Genomic DNA, 24,903 nt, shown 5'->3' with positions numbered 1-24,903 from the left:
CAAGATCGGGGTACGTGGAAAGGGGGGAGGGAGACCTTTGCCCAGCAGTGGGACACTCTAGGTTCATATAAATAAATAAATATTTAGTAAATCTAAATGTTTTCTTTTAAATGTTTTTTAATTCACAGAAATATGCGCAATATTTTCTAAAGAAATTATGCAAATGTAAGAGGTACTGTAATGGAATTGATATTAAAGTTAATTATTAGAACTAAATTGAAAAAAAAAAAACAGATCAAAGCATCACAATAACAATTGTAATAACCTTAAAAATATTTGTAATGTACTAAATGTACTAACTCACTTTTTTAACTTGAGTGAATATAAATACAATTCACACAACATGCGCCAGGTATTTCACACTCGAAGCATAAAAGTCAATGAAAACAGGAATTATGATTGAACGATGAATTGATGAAAAGATGAAACAACAATGAATGAACAAAAGCAAACGTGCTCCAATGATTTGAATTGTTTGAAAGGCAAAAAATGGATATTACATTCGTGTTTACATAATGGTAATGGTCGACTGAGTGAGTGCAGAAGAGTGTATATGTTAAATTCATTTTAAATATGAATTTTGTAATTGGTGCGAGGGTTTATGGTCCATATTTATATTATTCTTACGAATTCTACGTTATTAGCTCCACTGGTAGTGGTAGCTGAATCATGGTAACGTTTTAAGCAATAATGTTCATTTGTAAACATTCATTATATTGTATTTATTCTAGAAATTTAATTGCGCATACTTACTAATATACAGATAATAATGTACAACGTACAATGAAATATTTACATGCAGCACGTCTATCTGGGCCACTATCACTTTCTGCTTCATACGAGAATGACGAGTAGTTGCTACGCGCTACGCCGTAGCAAATAACTGCGTTCTAAACTAGCGCCTTGGGCCTTGACCTGCACTCATATATTGGTAGTTCTAGCTTCTGCCCGTGATTTTGCGCAGATGGTGGTAAAAATTATCCTATGTAAAAACTTCCCTGGGACTCAAACTAGGTTCATATCAAATTTCATGTACCTAAATCGGTTCAGTGGTTTAAGTGTGAAAAGGGAATGATATAAAGACTTCATTATGTATTTATAATATTAGTAGGGAATTTATTTTTAGCCTACCTTTTAAAATGTTGACTACAAGCTTCATTACATAGAAGGGAAAATTAATTTAAGTAATCGCATTGAATTTTTACCGACAAGTACCTAATATGCCAATTGAATACCAGTATTTCTTCAATTGATTAGCTCAAACACATATAGGTAACTGCGCGTTATTGACAGCGAGCATCTGTTATTTTGTGGACTACACAATAATAGTATAAGTAGATAGACAGTTTACTAAATGATTAATAATGTAACAATAGTCGTGCACAAACATGAAACTATCCATGATCGATAGTCTAATTTTAAAATCTGTACAAGTCTGCTGCGAGCCTTGGACGAGCCTTGGTCGTATCGAAACTAACAAATTGTAATATCTGAGTATTATCTCGAGTTGTTTTAATTGCTGTTCGTGTTTACGGAAAAGCAAGAAAAGGTTTTGTTTTGTCATCGAATAATGTTAATACCCAGTTAATACCGAAATAGGAATAGTGCGTTACGCAACCGTAGAACAAAGGCCTCAATTGCCGTTTGTTATTGTTTTGTATTGACGGAGTCCAGCGTGGGCGAAGCCTAATATAGAACGGCTGAATGATGTCCCCTGCGGTTTCCAAATTAATGCTTTCGCTTGTTTATGTTACCGCCGAGAATAAACAATGGTGCACGTGGAAAGATATACACAGGACAAAAATATGTCTATCGTAAGACGATCTGAGTGGGATCGTGCGAAATTTCCGAACACACTATGGAGGACATTTGTTAATCAAATATGCCTAAATATGGTATAATAATACCATATTTGAGTAACATATGTCTGTGTGTGTAAAATATTACTCAAGTCGAATTGTTTGTTATTCATAATTAAAGTACCTAAATTAATGACAATACACATTACTTATTTATACTCGCCTTATTACTTTTTATTTTTTAATTATGAACCAGCTCGCACTAAAAATGGTAACATCAACTGTGACATTATATATTATTTTGGTTGTAAGTACTATTCTTACATAGAAAACAGGTATTTCCGGACCGATACGACCTTTAAACCTTCAAGAAAAGAGCGTACTCCCATCTTAAAGGCCGGCCATGTACTTACAACCCCTCTGGTGTTGCGGGTGTCCATGGGCGGCGGTAATCGCTTACCATCAGGCGATTCGCCACCTAGTTTGCCTCCAATATCATAAAAAAAAATCCTCTTTCGAAGCTATATATTTGACTGTGTGAATAAAAAAAATACTTTTCTTTAATGTAACATTAATTTGCTATTAATACGCTTAAGAGCAATAAAAATGGGGTCACTAGATTTTAATCTACTCAAAGGGTAGCATTCCGCTTTAGTCCACTTAATGTTCAATTATCCGAACATGGTTCAATGTAAAGTTCCTCGTTCTCGTTAGATACCATTTATAAAACTCCTACGTGGACTTTAAATGGCGCCATTCAACCTTAATACAGCAGGCTAAATGAATAACGAACCGAAGAGTCTTTTGTGTGCCGCTGAATGGACGTGGAAAGTTTCAGTTAACGAAAAAATACCTAGGTAAAGCTGTATTCAGAGACGAAAATGGAATACCAAAATTCAATATGAATATCAGTGCATGAAACAAAATATGTGATTGTGCAATACGTTTTCGATACTTTAATGAAGTAAATAAAAGCGAAAACTTTTATATAAATATTATGTACAGAACTAGAAGCAATCAAGTTAGGTCAAAAGTTAAATTACCTATATACTTGGGAACTCCATCATAAATATCTGCGATTTTGGTGGTGTAAAATATTTCTCTGCAGATTTAACTTTACGACCTCCTGAACGGCGAGCGCCTATTCATACTGCAGCGCCATCTGTTGTCGAGTAGCAAAATTTTCAAAAGTTGGCAAGGAAAAGTTTACACATTTCATATCATAAGTTACAGATTATTATTATTTGTAGAATTATAATTTATTTCGGAAGTATGCACGTGGTTTATACAATCTTCAGCGGTTTAAGCTTCAAAAATTGTTTTTGAACATATCTTCTATCTACCTCGTTTTCATAATGTGATTATTAAAACGAAGTCAATATAAGGATGGTATTCCATCTGTCCAATATCTTGGTCCAATGTGTATTTGCGTCTCACATTTTGCTTAATGAGAGAGCGAGACGCGATGCACATTGGCCCAAAGAAAGACAGGTGGAATACAAGATACAAGACATTTATTGATAAAAGTTAATGTTTTACAGGTCAGTAAATAGGTAGGTTCAACTAATACTAGTAGTAGGTACAATATTTCTGGAGTAATATTTATGTCACTTAAACTTATACCACCCTTAGAAAGTCAAGGTAAAAAAAATTGGCCTTAAACTCTGACAAACACAAACTGACTTTAAAAAAATACCTCTAATATTAACGGTCAATGAAAAACAAATTATGATTGATACGAATCTGGCATGACATGATATGATTGATAAGTTTTAGTCACAACCCACGATATTAAGGAAACATTTCCTGTCATTACTTATACTCCTCGAATCTCTCTTGTTTTCATCTTGTTAGACGTAAAATATAAATATTTGAAAAAATGACTCGGCCATGCATTGATTTTTGACTACAAAGGCTACTAAGTAAAAACTTTTCAGCACCTATTTGTATCGCTGAAGTAGCCAAATGACGTCTACTCACATGAAAGAACGTCTACAAAACATAATACAACTATGACGTTTGTTGTCCGTCGGCTACAAAGAAGGCATTTTCTTTTGTGCATGTTACAAAGAGCAGTGCTTCAAGGTCGTCGCGCCCTTCTATCGAAGGCTAACTGTTTGTATAGCCTCCGATATTGCAGATTAACCCTCGTTCCCCGTTTCGCCCGTCACGACGTTACCTGAAGTGCCCCATAAAAGATACGGCGATAAAATAATAGTTGTAACCGACCTTGCTGATATCGTGGTTCTCCCGCGGTGGACGAGATGGCGTTAGAGTAGCTCAAGTCGAACTGTGTCCTAGAAATGGCCGTAATTTGGCGAATTATTATTAAATTAAATAAATCTTTAACTTTAAATCTCGGTGCGTTAAATTCATTACTCAAGTTAATAAAATTCGGTTTTGTCAGAATAAGGACCAACTTAACCTAAGTACTATATCATATCGTCTTTGGTCAATTATAATAATAATAAATCTATTAAATTCGAATAATAAATAGCTAAGTAATCAATTTTGTAGTAAACAAAACATAGATAGACAGATACATAGCCTATTGTATTGTGAAATATTCCATTTTACGGAAAAATATTACTTGATAAAGTGTTTATTTATTCCACTGAGAGGCGAGTAATGTATTTATTGTATTCTGTTAACAGCTTTTTACGTTATAGTAGGACAGAGCACTTAGCAGGCATACAATAACCAATGGAGAAAGAAGTTAGCGATACAGTTTCCTTGAACTGATACATTCTTTGATAGTCTATTGATTATTTAGAGCCCGCTTATTGAAGAACTTTCAAACTCTTAAAGGCAATCGAAAAATTGTTAAATGCTGACAGAGGTTATGTCACTGAAAGGAGTCAGGTACCGAGGAGGGGGGGCGGGCGGCGCAGACGAGAAGCCCCGCCAGCCGCCAGTGCTCACCCGGCCCCTAGCCCGCGCGCATGTCCTTTACGCCGAACCCTTTCAAATCTCCACACAAAACGCGGCTCCGTTACATAACATCCTTCGAGGGGCATTATAACCTCATAGTGTTAAGGCTTTTTTCTGTGATCCATACATTTTTGCACATTTTACACGCGTAGATAAGTTAGCGTTACGTAAGCCGCCGCCGTCCACGAAGCTTTGCTTGCCTCCGCTTTATTGTGATATTCGGTTGTGATATTCGTTTTAGGCCAGCTTTTTGCTCGTAGTGTAGTCAAGTTGTAACGCACAATATTGTATGTAACGGAGTTGCCAGCGTCCAAGCCGCCGTTGGTCGCTGAGTGGGGTTTGATCCTACCTGTGCGGTCCTGTCCTGGTTTCCCGTCGGGTCGTGCGGTGAGCGCGAGTTCCGAGGACTTGTTGAGCGGCATGAGCGCGTAGGCGTCGAGAGTGGCTCGGCACGGCTTCGCGCGGCTGGTGGCGGCCCGCCACGCCATCTGGCGGCTGCGGCGCTCCGGCTCGCAGCCCGCGCACAACTCCAATGACCACGAACAGTCCAACCACCTGTATGTCTCTTCTCTGTCTCTTCACATGTTCTGACTTGCAAGCTTCTGTTTCTATGTATCCTATGTATTTTTTCCTTTTTTTTTGCACAACTTTCAAATTGAAAACAATTGAAGTCTGCTTACTCTAAGCAGTGCACTGTTTGTAAAAGGCTTAGCACAGTAAATTATATTAATTACAGTTAAAAACATCATTACAGAATTTTCTCTTTTAAAGAGTGAAACTGCAAAACTTTACGCGTTAAAAGCACACAGTTCACATAAAGCAAAGCCCAAAGTGCCTATTCGCCACAAAGAACGGGGGCTCGCAAAAAGAGCCAAATAAGCTACTAGGCAAAAGTCTAGTCAACTTTACGTGGTTCTATTTTCGTACGCTGTTATTAAGTTTGTTTTCCGCTGCTTGCCAGATGCTCACTTTTCCGCTTTACATTCCTTCTATTTTCCATTCCACGAAGCCGCGTCAGCTGGAACCGACCACAATAAATGTTTCCTCGCAATTGTTGTTTTATTTTGCGCTTAGTCCACCGACAGCGTCCATTCAATGTTACCTGTATGCGCTTATGTTGTAGTTCAGTGTTATTGTGCGTTTGGCACATTGGCACGCGGCCGAGATTGCGCGGATGCACAAATGCTCGTTGGCCGAATGTGATGACGTGCCTTTAAAAGTGCAATCGATACCTAATGTCAGCGTACGTAACGCCAGCCGCGCTTATCATATCCACTCTAGGTATGTGCATTTCAAAACATTGTATACCTTGTGTCCGGTACGCTAAGGTAAGTATTTGAACGAGGTTTTTACTCAGACTCAGATGCAAATACTGTAGGTATGCTAAGCGCGACATATCCATCATATTGCATTGAGATGTATGGTTGTCTGTGTTTAATGATAGTCTACGTGCGATGCACTGTCATTATAAAGTAATCTTACAGAACTACGAGCGTTCCCTGTATATAGTTGTCATGTATGTACTACGTACGTAGTTCATTACCTAAGGAGTGTAATTGGGATTGATATTTAGCATGTAAATAATAAGGGGGATTTAACGTTTGAAGTCACGGACTGAGGCTAGTATGTGTATATCTTAAATTGCTATAATTTTTAAATTAGATGGAAGCGTGTGACTGGAGGTTTTTTCCCACGCCTAGTCCTTTCGACATGATACTTATATCATTAGGGAGTGTATTACCTATTATAAGCGTGCGTGTTCGACAGTTCATTGGCCGATATTTATAAGTGGAATTGGCAGACGGTATAAATGCCCGGTTCAATCCACTTCATTGATTATTTATTTAAAAGTGAACAGTGTTGTGTTGGTAGTTCCAATCCTTATTATGCTTATAGTAGTAGGTACCTGTAGAAAACTTTACTTATAACAGATTACTATAATCTTTATAAAACTATACGATTTCAAGCTTTCTTGGTCATTTACATTATAGCTGCTATTGAAAACGGAGTATTTACTATGTACGGAGTACTCTGTTGCAAATGTTGCATAATGAAGAACTGATGTGCTGGGTGTTTAATATGTCTTAAACTTTTACAGATTGTAAAAGTGACGTTCGCATGGCAACTGCAGCTGCATTGCTATTGCGACACTACTGCTGCGGCCTTGACACGGGCGCTGTATCTGTCATACTTATGTTACATAAAATAAGCGACGTCCGCTGCCGCATTATTTTAGGTACTGGCGCGATTTTGACATCCGATCCGTCACTAATTTTACCAAGGAAATTGACAGAACCAGCGGCGGCATCTACGCCGCAGCATTATTGTCACAACAGTTATGGTGCTGTAGTTGACGTTGTATTGTATGTATTGTACATTTCTCTCTCGGATTTTCATTTTATGCACGGCGTTACTGATAAAATTTATAAAATTATTTTTAGTAGTGACATATCAGTATCAGTTCCATGGAACTACATAGAGTCACGGGTATATACATTCTTCTATTACCAATTACTTAGTAGTAGGGCCCCTAACTGCTTATCATAACATACGTTAACTGTTAATAATACTTAACCTATACATCACCCAAAATCATAAAGCTGCAAGCCCATGAAAGATTATATACACACCACAGGCGGTAATCATAAAAACCTCAGATCGTATTATGTACTTAAAATCAACTAGCATCTCTGATATTCTGTACCCTTTTTAACATGAAAAGAAAATAAATTAATTTGTACTCGTTGTCACTTTTAAAAGATAATATAATCACAATTTAAAAACATGTCGCCAAAAGCGACTAAAAATAATAGTGAGTGAAACCGTACTGATCTAAATATTTTGAAATGTGTCTCACGATAGTTTAAGTTCGACAATTTAAAAAGGTCACTTCTTCAAAAATCACGTAACAAAAGACCATCCAATGAAATAAGTCGGTTTTTTCAGACTATACAGTAATTTGAGGAAGTTAATATAGAATGCTATAATTAATTAAGTTAAGCCATTCAGTGTCTAAGTAGGACAAGTCATGATGTCATGATGAACTCATATGATATGGAATATTTTAATAATCCTCGTAGATGAGAATACTTAAATGTAAAGTACCTAATACTTTATTAAATTCCTGTCATATGACATCTTCGTTTTATACGAAACAAAATTATTATTTGCAATACCTATATTAACTTAGTTTAAAGGCTTATTCAAGTTGAATTAATAATTATGTAAATAAATTGCACACGAGATTTTTATTTAACTTTTTAAAATTATTTATTTAATAAAAATTATATACCTATAGGTACAATTATTGTATTGAAAAGATCCAGAAGTAGGTACTGCATACACTGATTTAGTTCACATAAGTACCTAATATAATTTTCGCCTCAGCAGCACGAACAAGGGTAGGTACTTTGCTACTTAAAAACAGTGAGCAAAATCGCATTTTGCTCATTGAGTGAGACAAAATTACATTTAAGTGACCTTTACATTCGAATGTCACTTCAACGTGCGGGGCTTATACAAGTTCGAAATACTTGCATTCTGATCCCTCTATCCCTTTCACGTTGTTAGCAAAAAAAAATACATATGGTTGTCCGCAAAGTGGGTTTGCGGACGATAATTTTGCGTGATAACGTCAAAAGAAAACATTGATGAAAAATTACATACTTTTATTTATGAATTGAATTATTATCACTGAATTATCATTATTTTGTATAATTCAAAGAAGGAGTTAATTGAAAAATACAAAGTTTTCGATAAATTAACAGTTCAGTTCAGTTCAGTTTTTGGTTCTTATGGCATCTGTCCATTGGGACAATTTTGCCAGCATCAAGATTGTGGGAGCAGAATTTCAGTATCAGATAAATTAACATTTATTTGCTTTTGGTCGTAACGTTACCATGGAGATCTGTCCACAATGTTACCATGGAGATCTGTCCACAACGTGACACTTTTTCGCGCATGCTACCGGTATTCATCGATTTATAAGACGTTATCACGTCAAAAGGAAAGAGATAAAAAAGTTCAAACGACATTCAACGGTATATGACGGTTTAAAATAGACCCCCGAAAAAACTTCAGAGCGCATCGTTCCAAAGTACCTACAAGTATGAATTCGTAATAATTAATTCATAAAAAAAAAAAAAAAATTTGATTAAAACACTATCAAAAGTCAAAAGCATTTATTTGTTCAACATAGGTAACATAGGTAGGTACTATATATCTATTACGTATTTTGTAGTAGATTATCACGCAAAATAAATAATTCTAATTTTAACAATCTCTACTATAGTTGACGAATAGTAGTATCCGCAATTCGGACCGTATCTTACAAGTTTTCTTTTTATTAAAACATTATCGATTGAACTATCAATAATTGATGTTCGTTATTTCCATATTGTTTAACAGAAATTTGTTTCGTTTTGTCTTTGTGTTTTATTGCGGTAATTAAACTTAATTGGTAGGATACCTTAAAAAAATATGAGTGAATAAGTGATGAAGAAGAATTATTTTTGAGGTTTTATTTTTCCGTCTAATATGTTCTTACTGCTGAGGTGAAAATTTGTATGTACAACACGAGGTCAAAGTTATTTACATCTCGTGCGCTTTTGAGTCCCTTACTAGGCTTAAGATTCTATAATAGATTAACGAGCGTAGCGAGTCTCTCTTACACGGGAGTTAAAATAAGCACTCAAAGAAATATCAAACTTTGCTCTCTTGTTGTACAAATACTGGGTCTACAGTTTTGAAAAATATACACATAATAGTTCTTTACCTATAGATGACAGGAAAACCTATTAGAAATGTACAGTCAAGCGTGAGTCGGCCTTAATTACTTAGTTTTGATCCGACCCCTACAGGTTTTTTTAAAGACATTTCACTCACGTTTCACGTAAAAAAATACAATGTTAAAAATTGTGTAATGCACAGAATCCTTGGAACGCGAGTCCGACTCGCACTTGGCCGGTTTTTTATAGAAAACTAGCTGTGTCTCTTAAAATGTAATTGGAAATCTGAAGATGAATGAATCTAAGATTTTAATAGTATTTCTTATAACGTGTACCGTTTTACTCTTATTGCAATAATATTATTCAATATAGCACCTAACTGTACTCAGCTATATCGAAAAAGAATTTCTCGCAATATATTCTCAAGGAGCCTTAAGCTAGGCTCAGAACGACTTCACTGTGAAGATTTGCTTACTAAAATACGTCATTTTATATAAAAAGAACCCGGACAGCGCGGTGCTTGTTTCATAATGCTTTCTTGATCAAGAACTACATTCGAGGAAGACTAATATAAGTTGATCCCTGAAAACAAACAGTTGTTAAGGATCTTGAAGCTGCACTATATTGGTTCGCTTAGTAAGCAAAGGGAATATTAAGCCAGTAACATGTTCATTACTAGTCGAAACACGTTCCGACCCCCGTTCCAAGTTCTCCCTGTTGAATTCTATGACAAAAAGTAGGTAGGTAGGCGGTGAAAAACGTGTCGCGTTTGAAGGAAGTTTATATTCGTCAAAAAATAAATTATAAGGGAAAAGTCGTTGAGGCTTTGCCATGTACATGTTCATATCATTCGTTAAAAATGTGGTTTATTTTATACCAAAAATATTTTTGATGTAATACTCTACACACGTGTTACACGTGTACAGACATGTTATTGATAATAAAAAGCAGCGTCATTACAAATAAAATGTGATTAAACTAACAGAACATCACACGTACGAGTATAAATACCTTAACAAGATATTTCCCTTTTAACCCAAAAAATCCTCAATATGAAATATACTAGCAAATCTTTAAGTTTTGTTCCACTTGAAAGTTTCAAGGCCTTAAACTTATTCAATATCAAAGTTCTTTCGCCCGGGAAAATCACGAGTTCCGTTAGCAATATTTAATGACAGTGAAACTATAACTTACCTACCGCTTCAAACCCTAGTGATTTCAGAGTAGAATTTACTAGCGCGCATATACATAAATAACATGATATTATAATATCGTCCTTTTGAGCGCGGATAAATGCACGCGACACGAGGACACGACCTCCAAAACCTTCAAGAAAAGAGCGTAGGTACCAACCCACTTTGTAGCTATCCATGGCGTCGGTAATCACTGACATAATATACATATAATCACTGACGTGTCCGCCATTTTTTGCGTTTGACGTCTGTCAATAAGCTAAATAATAAGCGCAGCTAGCCAGTAGCAATGAAGCGCATGCACTTTACTGAGGTGCGAAATTTCAGGCGATTCGTCTGCTTGTTTGTCATATGTCATAAAAAAGCGACAATGCGTATAAGCCTTTCCGCGTTTAATTATAAGCCCGTATTAGTAAAAAGTTATAAAGCAAATTCGCACAACACCACGCTTGCAGTATCGAGCGTTTCTCTATGGTTTCTCTGCGTGGCATTGTGAGTGGCATCATTATTAAACCGTACAATTTGTTTTTTAGGCTTGACGCTTCCAGATATAAGGGTAGGGGATTTTAGTTTTAGCATACAATATCTAAGTACAATACGGAATAAAATTGTGTTTCCGAATTGGAACTATGCTATTTTCTGAAAATATAACAAAAATAATGTCTAGCCGTAGGTAAGTACTTCGCTACGGCGTAGCCCATAGGCAGAGCACGTAGCTCCGTCTACGGAGAGCTCTAACTATGAAACGGCCGTCTATTTGCCACGAGTAAAAGGAACAGTAAAATGGGGCTATTTGGCACAAGCTTAAGACAAAAATATATAAATAAATCCATATTTTATTTCTTTTTACTTATATATTTTTATTTTCTTGGTATTAAGGATAACAACAGCCGTAAATTTAACTAAGACATATTAATGCTTACATTTAAAAATAACAAAAATAAGAAAACAACGAGAATGTACAGTACACACAAATGCTCGATATGCTAGAAGTACATACCTACTGGTTGTAAAATGTTTAATCTAGTTTAATTTACTTCTGATACAAAACTATGACATTGCATTAGTTGCAAATCAGATTATGACTGTATCACGTTTTATATATTTAGTAAATGCAATGCTTGAATTGTTAACACAGACCGAGAAATATTTTTTTAAGGTGTACGAAAGAGGTGTCCTAAAGTGTATTTGGTAAATATATATGATTCTTAAATAACAACAGGTATTAATTGTAGCATCAATAATAGTCCTAACTTTCATAAAATGATAGTTATCTTGATAATAATTATAGCCATAATTATCGTGATTTTTATGCCTGATAATTATCGATTTGATAATGATAATAACCTAAAATTTACGAAATATAATTGATTGTTACATGATGATTATCTTATACTTCAATGGCTAATAAAAAACTAATCAATAAGTATTAGGTCAGTTTTTATTTGTACATAGCAAAAAACGCCCCCATCATTATTTTTTTAACGATCAGAGAATTTAAAGAAAATATATATAGCAACGTCCATACCTGGGATAATTATCCTATATTTATCGAATAATTTTCAGGCTACAAATATCTGGAATTTATTAATTTGGAACCCTTCATTCCACTTAAAACAAATGAAACGTAACTAATACGTATATGCCAAGTAGGGTAGGTTATTGCCTCTTGGGCACCTACGATACGTATTCCTGTATTTCGCAGCACCATCCTGCTGAAAAGGACGAATAACTTAATGTATGTTAGGAGGGTATTTGGTACTAGAATCGTCAAAATGTGCACCATTGGGTATATACATTTACAAATAGCCACATGGATCTCAATTATTTTACGATACTTACAAATTGACAACATCACCATGTTTTCTGCAATGATTATGTACCATTTTTCACAATTGTGTATATTTAGCCAGTAAATATTTAGATAATACCTACTAGAGCAGGCCTCTACACTAAAAAAACTTTCTTTATTAGATTAATGATCACTCACGCACACGATGATTCATTGTGATGAATAATCAGTTAGTGTCATTAAACCGGTTATTCAGTAAAATGATATTTGATCAGTTAAATCTCGATTAATAATGGATCGAATGATCCACTGACATTTAGTGTCATGTACAGTAAAAACATTTGTATATTAATTTTACCGAGGTCTAGTCTACCGGAATCTCGAGTTAGACAGCCAACAATATTATGTATAAATAAAATAAAGTAAAATATACCTTACTGCTCATTATTTAAGACCGGCACTAATATTGCCCAATATTGATTTAGTGATTATCGCGTACCGCACGCGATTACGAAAGTGAAATTAAATACTCTTCAAAGCTACTACAACTTTATGTTTATAAGAATAAGAGCTACATTGCGTTTGGCTTATGTAAGATATTTAGTAAACATGGTTTTGGAATTTTCTTACACGTAGATAAACTGTAAAACTATGGGAACTCTGGAATTATTTGTACCGGACATTAGCTCAACATTACCTACTTACAAAACCAGACATAACCTGGCTTGTAAAACAGCAATTCTTTACCAAATATCTGTCTATAGGTATCTAATTTCTAATAGCTAGTAAATAAAAAGATCGTTAAGAATTAGATATAGGTAGTGCGCGAGAAGCGCTGTTTTATCAAGCCTGGCAATGATTGACATGGAGACAATCTTCAGAAAATTAACTGAATAAATACGAAACTTATACTGTTAATTGATTTAAGCTACATTTAAATGAACATAGGTAGGTATTACCCAGTTATTTACCACAAACATCTATCCCAAAGTAGAGGTTATTTTTTACAAGCTTTTATTTAACCTGCAATACTTTTTTGTAATATGTTTGTTAGGGTCAAGTTTTGCTAAATTAGACCCACTTCCCATTATTCGATTGAGCTGAAAACATTTTCACATACATAGGTATGTAAGTAGGGTGACAATGCAATATTATGGTACCATCGAACAGTCAACGATAAAAGTTTCTAGAAGATGTTTCGTGTTGGAACAAATCGGAGGCATATGCAAAACGTAGATCCATAACTATCCATATAAACCATACCATCCTTATATAGGTAATCAAATGTATTTTAAATTTCCTTGAAATAGACAAAATTTAACAAAGGTTTGCTAAGTTTTATGAATACCCCTTATTCGTCATCTATATCACTTATCATTTGTAAACCTCTACCTCTACTGCCACTTAAATATTGATATTAGGTGAGATAATCGATACTACATACAATATCATCAACCTTATCGATTTGGTTGTAACTGTTAATTCAAATATGTACAAAATCACCGAAAAATGAGCTCATATTTGCCAAACAAATCAAACGAGTACTATTAGAGTTTATCAGCAATCTGTTAAATCTATCATCTTTGTCACCAATGCTACTTTATCATAAGTTGAAGGTGGTTTCCACTGGCGGCGGCATGCCGAAAATAAGGTATTTTACCCTTTTAGTCGTGTAGGACATCTAATGTCCTATATTTATCTAACTTAGCATGAAGTAAGTACTAAACATTTCCTAAAACCCTCGATGTGGCGGTATAAAATAGTTATTCGTTAAAGAATTTGCCAGTGCTTTGTCTGAACTATTTCTTGTTCATCAGCTACAATGCCTTGATGTTCTTTGAGCCATGATTATTTTGTAGACATTACCTACATAAAATGCGCAATTCCTTAAATCGTGAGTAAAAAATTAAAAATCTATTATATCACTTACATGAACAGCACAATTGCTGGCAAGAAGAAGTATCGTGCGAATACTGCCGCACCGTGCATAACGGTACTAACAGTCTTTGGAAAAGCTATTTTAATTTGAGATTTATGGCACTAGAATACGGTACACATAATCGAGTTTGTTTTCCAATGGCTGTAAAGACTGTTTAGTGGTGGGGTAGAACACGCCGCGCCGCCGGCGATCGTCGCGTATTGACCCGTCTATATTTAGCCCAGCTCTGTTTCTGCGAATCTGATCACTTAAGGAGCTAATGTTTCTAAAAAGAAGGCGCAGGTTATTAATGGAGGTAAGTTTCGGACCTTGGAATTAATTGGTTTCGGATTTCGGACTTAAGTATTTTAGTAACGGATGGAAAATATTATAGGCCAAGCAATAAGAAGGTATAGAGGGAAATGCTTGGAACACAATTATTGACTCCGTAACTTTAAAACTTAAATAGACGCAATAACCCCAAATTGGCGATTAATCCGGTTGACCCTACGTTGTATATCGTTATCCTTCATACCATAGCAGTGTAAATTTAGTAAAATATACCTATAGCTATATTTCCTGGCTTTACGCCCCCTCTTAGAGCCTGCAAACTTTTTAAAAAAGTAAACCTAGTAACAATCTCCATGTTTATCGCTATTACAATAAGCAATACAAATGGTAAAAGAGAAATACTGCAATTCCAGGAGTCACTTTCTATTTTGAGAAGGCAGAGATAGGTAACGAGAGGTATAGCTTTATGTGTCATGCGTGGGCGCGGGTAGGTGCGTAAAACGCGTCGTAAACCAATAAGACCCAATTACTCCCACACCGACATATGTACCTCAACTTAGCTCTAATTTTACAGTCTTTTAGCCAACGTAATTATTATGACAATTAAAGAGTTGTATCAGCAAAAATAACTATGCTGTTACGTACAGTTAGGCAAAAGGTACAGTAAGGTCAGTAAGTGCCCCAACTTCGCCTACGTCGCCATACTAGCCATATAGAACAGTGGATGCTTATGTTAGTAGGGTACCGATTTCGCCTTACTTACAAAACCAGACAGCGTTACTTTTCAGCACCCTTATTTAATGCAAGTTATGCAAGGCACCACCTCTATTTCGAACCCTTTCAATGGGCTAATAAGCATTTTAAAATTTAGAACAAAACATGCTTTCACTTTTTCTAATTGCCACACAACTTCAGCCTTTACGACAATTCTAACATCGAACTTTTACCTAATCTGAATAGTAGCGAATGAGTCCAGTAGCGAATGTTCTATAGAAACACTGACATTTTTCACAGCGTTTTTCGACAAAATACGTGAGTGACCCGTAATATATTTAATATGTCTGTGTATCACGGAAGTTTCGTTATTTAAAAAAAGTCAATTAAGTGTAATAAAAAGGTATCAAGTCTCTGATACTTATCTACTTACTGAGAAATGTATCATCCTAAACATAATTCATTTTGGCGAAGCCATATATTTATGCATTGTTAATGGACACAAAAGACTGAAGAAGGCGACGGCGACGCAAAACCCTTTAAATAAACAGCGCCCTTGTCGTGATAAAAGTTGAATGAACTTTATTGTTTGCCTTCAAAAACCATTTTGGGAAATAGGATTTTCATAGGTACCAGTTTGTTGTTATTATGAAAAGATATAACGCAAATTAAGTAGGTATAAACACCCCTAGGACGTGGCATGTAAAACGTAAACCACAAATCCTGAAAAATAAGTAAAAAACACCAGTTAATCATAATTAATGACAATCCGGTCAATTCGAATAACGTGATAATTACTAGATACGAGAACAATACGAGATCTAATAGATACGTTATAGTTTAGTTCTAAACTCGTTATCTTTTGCAGTTCGATTCGAGAAACCAATTGTCATTTCACGCTACAATTATTGTGACGTTTTGGGATATCCATTTGATATCCATTGGATGTCTAAGTAATATCTTAAGCAAATCTTAAAGAGATCGTTGAAGAGGACATTTGGAATCGCGAAAATGTCAAATTTGACATGACTTTCTTAAATATCTCGTTATCGTGTCTGTTTCATATCTAGTGGAAATCTAGTTGATATCTAGATCATTGTTCGAATTGGCTCAAATGTCAGTTATAAACACTCAAAATTTTACCAAAAACAAGTCATTTGATGTTTCTTTAATTTTGGTCTAATTAAAAAAATAGGGCCTTGCTGTCCAGGATTGGAATAAAAACATAGTTTTAATATGAAATAAAACTATGAAAACGGATTATATCGCGTATATTGAATTTATAATACATCCCGACGTTTCGAACTCTTTACAGCGTTCGTGGTCAACGGGTGATATAATCCGTTTTCATAGTTTTATTTCATGAGTAACTATCGCGGTAACCGAAGACAATATTATATAGTTTTAATATGTTAATTATTTTGAAACTAATTTCAGTATCTCTCCTCTTCTTCTTCTTCAGTCGGTCCCTCAATACTGAGGATCGTGACATCATGTCCTTCTGCTGAAGACGAGGTTCCTCCATAGGGTTCTGTTCCTCGCCAAGCGCATGGCCTCGTGCAGTTTTAGTTGCATAGGTCCCGTAATTTGAGTACACCATCTAGTGGGAGGAGGGCCCTGAGGTCTCGTGCCTTCAACTTTGCCCGTCATCTCTCCTCATTAGATATTTAATTTTTATCAGTGACATATCAAAAAGTATGAAAGTATTTCCTCTTAAATGTTTCATGATTAGTGCCGTGACCATTTACTTCTCCCTACTACTCAAACTGGTGTGACATCTATGTATATTTATAATCCTAGAATACCTCAAATTATTTTCAATTTAAGATACTAATAGGCATTCAATATTAAACAATTGCTTAAACAAACTCCAAAATTCCTATAAATCTTTGGCGTAAACCTAATTCTATCTCCCTGTTTAACATAGGTACATTTATGTCAAGATCGATATACTAAAATAAGCCCCCGACCATAACATATTATTTATGTCTATCTTTGATATTATCAATGAGGATATAATAAGATAGAGCGGTACTGTCATAGTAAATCTTGTAACCACTGTAAATTCATTGCCATCTATCGACATACTTTAAAACTAAAAATGAAGATTTATAAAAATACGTTAAAATGTATTTAAATATGGATAAATGATTTTTTTTATTTGCATTAATTATTTTTATATGATTTTGACCCAGGTTCTTTCACTGGTATGCGTTAAAATTATAAATAACAAACGAAACAGTCAACGCCCTCTATACGATAGTAGGCCGAAACTAGTGGCGCCATCTGATCGAGAATCAAATTTTCGTGATTTTCGAGGCACGTTTTTTCCTTAGACTGTATCCATCTATTACGGAGTTATATCTATCTTTGATATTATGTTCCTAAACTGTCAAACTTAATACCTAAATCCGTTTCATAAAATGCAATTAGGAACTAATAAAATGTATACGTATACCTATGTTAGTAAATACAAGGATTAACTTTTATTGCTTGTACAGGATATTATTTTAAAATAGTTTTAATCCGTTTCTTCAAACAACCAAAGACTTAAATTTTATGAAAAAAGTACTCCACGATAAACTTTTAATTAAGTATCGCAAGCAATTATAAAAAAAATAGAGCCCAACTTCGTAATACCCCGGGCCCCGGCCACATACTCGACGTGGCATGGAAAGTAGCGAGGGAAGTAGGCAGAGACGTAGTGTGGCCGCGCTACTCGTCATGCCGCTCGTCACGCTCCTCGTCATGCCCACCGCTCCCTATTTTGTCGGTTTATTGACGCGAGTCAAAGGACCGGCAATAAAGAAGTATGGAGCGTCGCGATTAATCACGCGGGCAACATCGCGGCAGGGCGAGGAGCAGCGCGAGGAGCATAGTGTGGCCGTGGTTTAAGAAGCGCAACAGTAAGAGAGTTATTTAATCTGGCGGGACATCGCGGCGAAGTTTCCCGCTCCGAGGGACAATGGGTTGTGCAGTTATTACTACGGAAGATATAACAAGAGAACAACACAAATAAAGGGTCAACAACCGCTTGTCGAGGACAATATGAATCTCGATAATATTTGGTCATAAACAATGTAACACTGTAACCTTTATATCTACATATACGTACCTATATTATTTAATTTTTTCATGATTTTCAGGATTTTTATTTTAAAAAAGACGACAATAAATGTTCAAAAGTTTATACAGGTCTTGAAATTGGCTGTTTCCTTCATTTCGGTTTCGTTGTTGTCCATAATATAGTATAAGTTTTTCAATAACCTACACAACAACTTATCTCTTGATACTGAAGATTGAAAAATGTATCATACGAAACTGACTCTGTCGAATTTAAAGTGTTGTGAGACATACACAATTTTACGGTTTAGACTCACTTGTTTTTTAGTCACTCGCGCGACATGTTGCGGGTTGACTTAGTATTTTTCAAAAATTTTGTCACACTATTATTGAGTAACTACCGAGTGCTTTACTACATACGTTTCAGCATAGAGTAACTTATACTAGAGCGGTACTGTCATAGTAAATTTTGTAACCCCAGTAAATTCACTGCCATCTGTCGACACACTATAAAACTAAAAATAAATATTTATAAAAATACGATAAAATGTATTTAAATATGGATAAATGATTTTTTTTATTTGCATTAATTATTTTTATGATTTTGACCCATGTTCTTTTACTGATATGCGTTAAAATTATAAATAACAAACGAAACCGTCAACGCCCTCTATACGAGTGTAGGCCAAAACTAGTGGCGCCCTCTGATCGAGAATCAAATTTTCGTGATTTTCGAGGCACGTTTTTTCCTTAGACTGTATCCATCTATTACGGAGTTATATCTATCTTTGGTTTCAGTAAAACCGCCAACCGGCAACCTGCAAACTTAGTTCGAGACAGTAGTGCCATTTGCTCAGCAGTTTCAGACTCGTCAAGTTTTCCGTGCAGCTTAGTGCCAGCGGCATTGTATAGATGGCGCTTACTGCAAAACTAAACTAAGTGTTGCTACTCGACGCTAGGTGGCGCTGTGTCTGTGTCGCTGTGTCTGGTTAAATAATGCATATATTTTCAAAACACTCGTTTCCTGTTGAAAATAATATTCATGTTAGCCGTTAGCAAAACGTCCCCTTATTTTTAATAAAACAAAGACATTTTGTAGCAGATTTTTTAGCTGCTTATTACTCTTATAAAACACTAACCAAACAGAATAGCGTATAGAAGGTAAATAGTAAATCTTGTAGTCAGAGTAAATTTACTGCCAGAGGCACGTTTTTTACTTAGACTTTCTTATCTTATACGAATCTTTGCACTAACGGAGCTGATTAGAGTAAAAAGTAGATACCTGCTCGTCATCATTTCATATCTGAATGTGTTTACTGTTCTTAAGACCCTAAGACCTTCGTCCTTACACCTTACACATGTTCCTTATGTACCTTTGTATTATAGTGGAGATACAAATACACCTAGAGCGGTACTGTCATAGAAAATTTTGTAACCCCAGTAAATTCACTGTTATCTATCTTTGCACATACCTAGGTATCAAACACTCATCAAATCAAACGCAAATGGTCGTAGGTAATAGCTAAAAAAATACATTTCGTGATAGAACAATGCAGTGACGTGACCGTTCGCAAAAGTCAACTATATCATCAGATACTTCCATAAAGTGGCATCGACCCTGACCTGCCCGAGGTCGCGTGTCGGCCTACCTGAATATCTAGGGTTAGATCGACTATCTATGTACTGCCAGTTATATATAGCACTACAATTTTAACTCGCCAAGGTGAAAGCTGTTTGATTCCGTTCGTTAATTGGGGTAGATTGATGTTTAGCACTTTTAGTGATTATTTGAAACGTTTCGTTCTTTTGAATTCGAAATATGTTACACGGATTCTCGGATATTTAAATTAAAAAAAAAACGGGGAAAAAAGAGGTTTCCAGTAGGCCTGAGGTATTTTTTTAATATTACGGTAAAGTACATACGTAAAGTATTGGAGTGACGCCCGTCTCGTCTCTCTCCAAACTCCAAAATATGATGATAGTAAATGTAATGTTTTATTTGTAAATACATACTAGCGACCTGTCCCGGCTTCGCACGTGTTACATAAAACCCTAACATATTATACACCTAAACCTTTCTCAAGAATCACTTTATCGATAGGTGAAAACCGTATAAAAATCCGTTCAGTAGTTTTGAGTTTATCGCGAACATAAACACACACAAACAGACAGACGCAGCGGGGGACTTTATTTTATAAGGTGTAGTGATGACTTAGGTAGGTAGTAAATAAAAAATTTAGTGCTTTATTAGCTGGCACTAATACTATGTTACGCGAGGTTCGTATCATTTACACCAGGGGTCGGCAACAGGCGGCCCGCGAACCTCTCACTTGTGGCCCGAGAACCTCCTTGGCTATTTTATATTTAATTTTGGCAAACGACAATACCTGATAAAGTCATAAATATTAACAAAGTGCGGCCCGCGCCAATTTCGTTAACTACTATGTGGCCCTTGGCTGCTAAAAGGTTGCCGACCCCTGATTTACACAAAGGCAACTAACGGATGTAAACCCCAAACTAAATTTAAAATTTTGAACTTTTATGACCCGTTTACAGAACATTACTTGACAGCAGCCCATACACGAGTTTCATGAAATTTTAACAAGTGCGCCCCAACTGAAATACCGGGTCATAAATACATTATGCACAAGTAAACTGAAGTTGCATGGCGCAACTAAGTATATTCATTCACTAACAGTTACAAACGTATATAGCCAGTACCTACAAACAATAAGTAGAGTAGCTCCCTAGTGGATAAAAATTTGTAGGCACAGTCAAGGGCGTAAATATATATACATTCCCAAAGTTTCAAATCTATGTTTCAAATATTTGAAACTTGGACAATAAAGTCGTGATATTTTTGAGCCATTTGTCTGGATCGATATTTTTGCCTTCGACTGTACATTTTAAAACACAAACTTATGCGCACTTAGGTGCACGACTGGTGCTGCCCTCATTTTGTGGGGTTTTCTACGTTAAATCTTATGGAGTAAATTAGTTCCAACGGCTACCGTGTGCGACATTCCATAAGATTACGTGTGTTTGTGATAATCAGCGCCAAGCTGTCTGTTCCCTCTATCGACTTCGTACTTTGCCAATACAAAAATCTTGATGCCATAACTGCCACGATTCAAGAACTCTGGTCACATCGCAAATGCAATTTATTTGCAATTTTTTTAATATCACTGTGACAAACAAGCATATGGATCACCTGATGGTAAGCTCTATCACCTTAGCCTGGACGAATGCATCTCCAAGGGTATACAGGGTTGTTACATGCGGTATGCGTTATTATATGTATTAGGTACCTATAGTACATGTTAGTAAGTGTACGTCAGTTAACATGAATCTAAATAAATTTACCACATAACTTCCATACAAAACCACTGAGGATCCAAATTTTAATACAAAAAGTGCCTGAAGAAAAATGGTCTGTATTACCGTGTAGGTTGATCCCATCGTAAAGTAAAGAAAGAGTTAAGAATAGTGACTATAAAACAAAATATTGCATATCTACTAGTTTTTGAGATTATAGAAACTTTCAGTATGACCTAAGTATATACTTGCAATGTTACAATTGTTTTATAGCTTTGATAGTTAATAAAAGTTGATAAAAGCAACACGAAATGAATTTCCCAATTGCATGTTACATAAGTAGACTAGGCATCTTCTTTATAAAATAAAAGATAAAACAATACACTCTCAAGGTGTACTAATTTACTCTTCAGCGCGATACGAGTTTTAATTTTTAAACAATGCTGCTCCCCTGTTTCCACGAGTTTAATCACTCATGCCAGTCATGCCTAATGGATCTCAAGTTATTCGTCCTAGAGTTTCCGCCACCCCGACGCGGAAAAACGCAATACTACATTGTGATACAAGTGTGCTATGTTGGTCATTACACACGAGGTGATATTGCGCATTAAAAAAGCCGATGTGAGTAATGACCATTGCACACGTGTGTACGGCGTTTTTCAACACACTTGCGAGGAAAAATACGAAACTTACATATTAATCAAATTTTAATAGTTATAACAGTTAGTAAAAGTCCAAAATCTGTCATACTGCCTGCCGCCGCCCCCTCGACCCGCCGCTGGCGGCCGGGCCCCGGCAGCCGGTCGGCGGGGCGCTGGCGCCCTCCAGTCCCTGTTGTAAAAGCTACTCGACCAATTAAGAAGTCTATCCGTCTCCATACATATTATTAGCAATTTGTGACAATCTTAATTCAATCGGATTATCATACATTACCGCACAAGTGCGATAATATAATGAAAAAGCACGCGTGCGTAATATTTCGGATTATAAGCCCAAAAGCGGTTTCCAATAAGTGCCACGTTACGAGCAAGTGTATTGAAAAACCAATAAATACCGTCATGTAGGATATCTGGGGACAGATGGGGTAACGTTAGACAATATTTTTTGACTTTTTTTATGATATAGGAGGCAAACTAGCAGACGAATCGCCTGATGGTAAGCGATTACCGTCGCCCAGGGATACTGCCGACTGAGTGCCGACTATGAACTAATTCTAGCTAGTTGAAAAACTGACCGTAAGTAAATTCTGGTGCAATTATTGTAAAAGCTACACATATATTTACATTTTGAATTACCTACTTATAATGTTTCGCGTGTTAAAAATCCGAGATTGAATAAAAACATTTGTCGATAAGTAAATTCGTCAGCTTTTTCTTAGATTGTTGGATTGCCAATGATTTAATTCTACCTGGCAATTTATTATTGATTTGCTCGCTAAGCAAAATACGCTTTTGCGTTTTAGCGTGGTGTTTGCGCATTCTGTAAATTGGTTTTTACCATACCTGGTACTTCTAGTAAATAATGTTACATTTGCTTCGACGAAGACTGCAGTTTCAAGTACGTAAAGGCACGGAAACGTTAATATGTTTAGTCCCTTAAAATGTGGCTCACAGCTGTCTTCCCGCTTGAGTCCACGAATTGCTTTTACGCATTTCTTTTGAGTTATAAAGACAGCTTTTTTGTCCCCCAGCCACACCGGCGGCACAAAACCGTGGTATGCTGTCATAAAAAGGGGAAGATATGTACGTCAAGAGGGTATACTGAGGTACCTACATTGTTACCGTTTCATAATGATGCAACCCTAAGCGGTGGGTTTTGCTTTCAGCATCAATATTCGTAACGCGCAATTAATACTCGCTCATTAGGGTTTCAGCCGAGTAATGAAGGTAGCGTTGGATATTTCTCGGAACCAAATCATACTAACATTGGATTTTGCTGAACATGGTGGTATGAATATCATTGATAGATCGAGCCATCGCAAATCTTGTAAAATTAAAACGCCAATGTGGTATGTATAATTATCCGTCTATCGTCGCCTTAGTTCACAATCGTATTAATTACGGCGAAAATTTTGTTGCAATTAGTACCATAGTGCGCAAAAAAAGGTCTATATGTATAAATATTGTTCATTTCACGTATAGAATCGGACATTCCTTGCGGTATATAATTTTTAAGAAAAGTGACGACAAGTACTGTTGGCGACAAATGGTATTGTATTATTCATTGGTACTATTTTTGTACTAAATTCAGTTTCGACTCTCGAAGATAGTAAAGATATGCATTTAGCTTATTTAATCAATATAGGTACGAGTATTCATTGTTCATCCAATCCGACCGGCATCCGTTGTGCATTTGGGTGCTCCCGAGAGCTGTGAGCCGACATCTGAAGCGGTCTCGGTGGTAACTGAGATCGAGAGGCTGATGTGCATTGCTACATACAAGTAATAGTAACATGAGCATGCCTAAATATCCACCTTGTGGAATTTACTAGCTATTTATTTTGTTTTACATGATGCCATTACATTTTTTACCTATGAGATTTTAAACCACCATACCAATATCAAAATACCTAAGTAATATTTTTAGGGTTCCGTACCTCAAAAGAAAACAACGGAACCCTTATAGGATCACTCGTGCGTCTGTCTGTCCGTCTGTCACAGCCTATTTTCTCCGAAACTACTGGACCGATTAAGTTAAAATTTGGTATACATATGTAAGTTTATGACCCAAAGACGAATATGTAACGTAAAGAATAGAATTTTTAACATGGGGGCCACTTTTGGGGGTAAATGTGAAAATTAAAAAATAGTTTTTCAAACTTTATCGTGTTACATATCACATGAAAGAGCTCATTGTGAGAATCTCAAATATATATTTTTTTAATTTTAAGATAAACAATTTAGAAGTTATTTAAGAAAATACGCAAAAAATGACCATCCCCCCCCCCTTAATCTCCGAAACTACTGGGTCTAAAATTTTGAAAAAAATATACAAAATAGATCTTTACCTATAGATTACAGGAAAACCTATTAGAAATGTGCAGTCAAGCGTGAGTCGGGCTTAATTACTTAGTTTTTGATCCGATTCCTACGGGTTTTTTAAAGACACATAAAAAATACGTTGTTTAAATCCGACTCGCACTTGGCCGGTTTTTCTATAA

General features: G+C 35.8%; 1 protein-coding gene across 8 annotated transcripts in view; it reads left to right on the top strand.

The window, feature by feature from the left end:
* Positions 1 to 24,903, top strand: part of LOC134749517 (potassium/sodium hyperpolarization-activated cyclic nucleotide-gated channel 2) — a 273,523-nt gene that overhangs the window by 126,792 nt on the left and 121,828 nt on the right. Inside the window, exon 1 of one of the 8 annotated variants that reach the window (XM_063684472.1) lies at positions 4,697 to 5,287. The exons of the other annotated variants lie outside the window; for them this stretch is intronic. The gene's annotated coding sequence lies outside the window, so the exon portion shown is untranslated. Of the gene's footprint in view, positions 1 to 4,696; positions 5,288 to 24,903 lie in introns of those variants that run through there. 8 annotated transcript variants of the gene reach the window in all.

The sequence above is a fragment of the Cydia strobilella genome, chromosome 18 (assembly GCF_947568885.1).
Source record: "Cydia strobilella chromosome 18, ilCydStro3.1, whole genome shotgun sequence".
Taxonomy (NCBI): Eukaryota; Metazoa; Arthropoda; class Insecta; order Lepidoptera; family Tortricidae; genus Cydia; species Cydia strobilella.
Note: the sequence above shows the minus strand (reverse complement) of the source record. Positions and strands in the feature narration are given on the sequence as shown.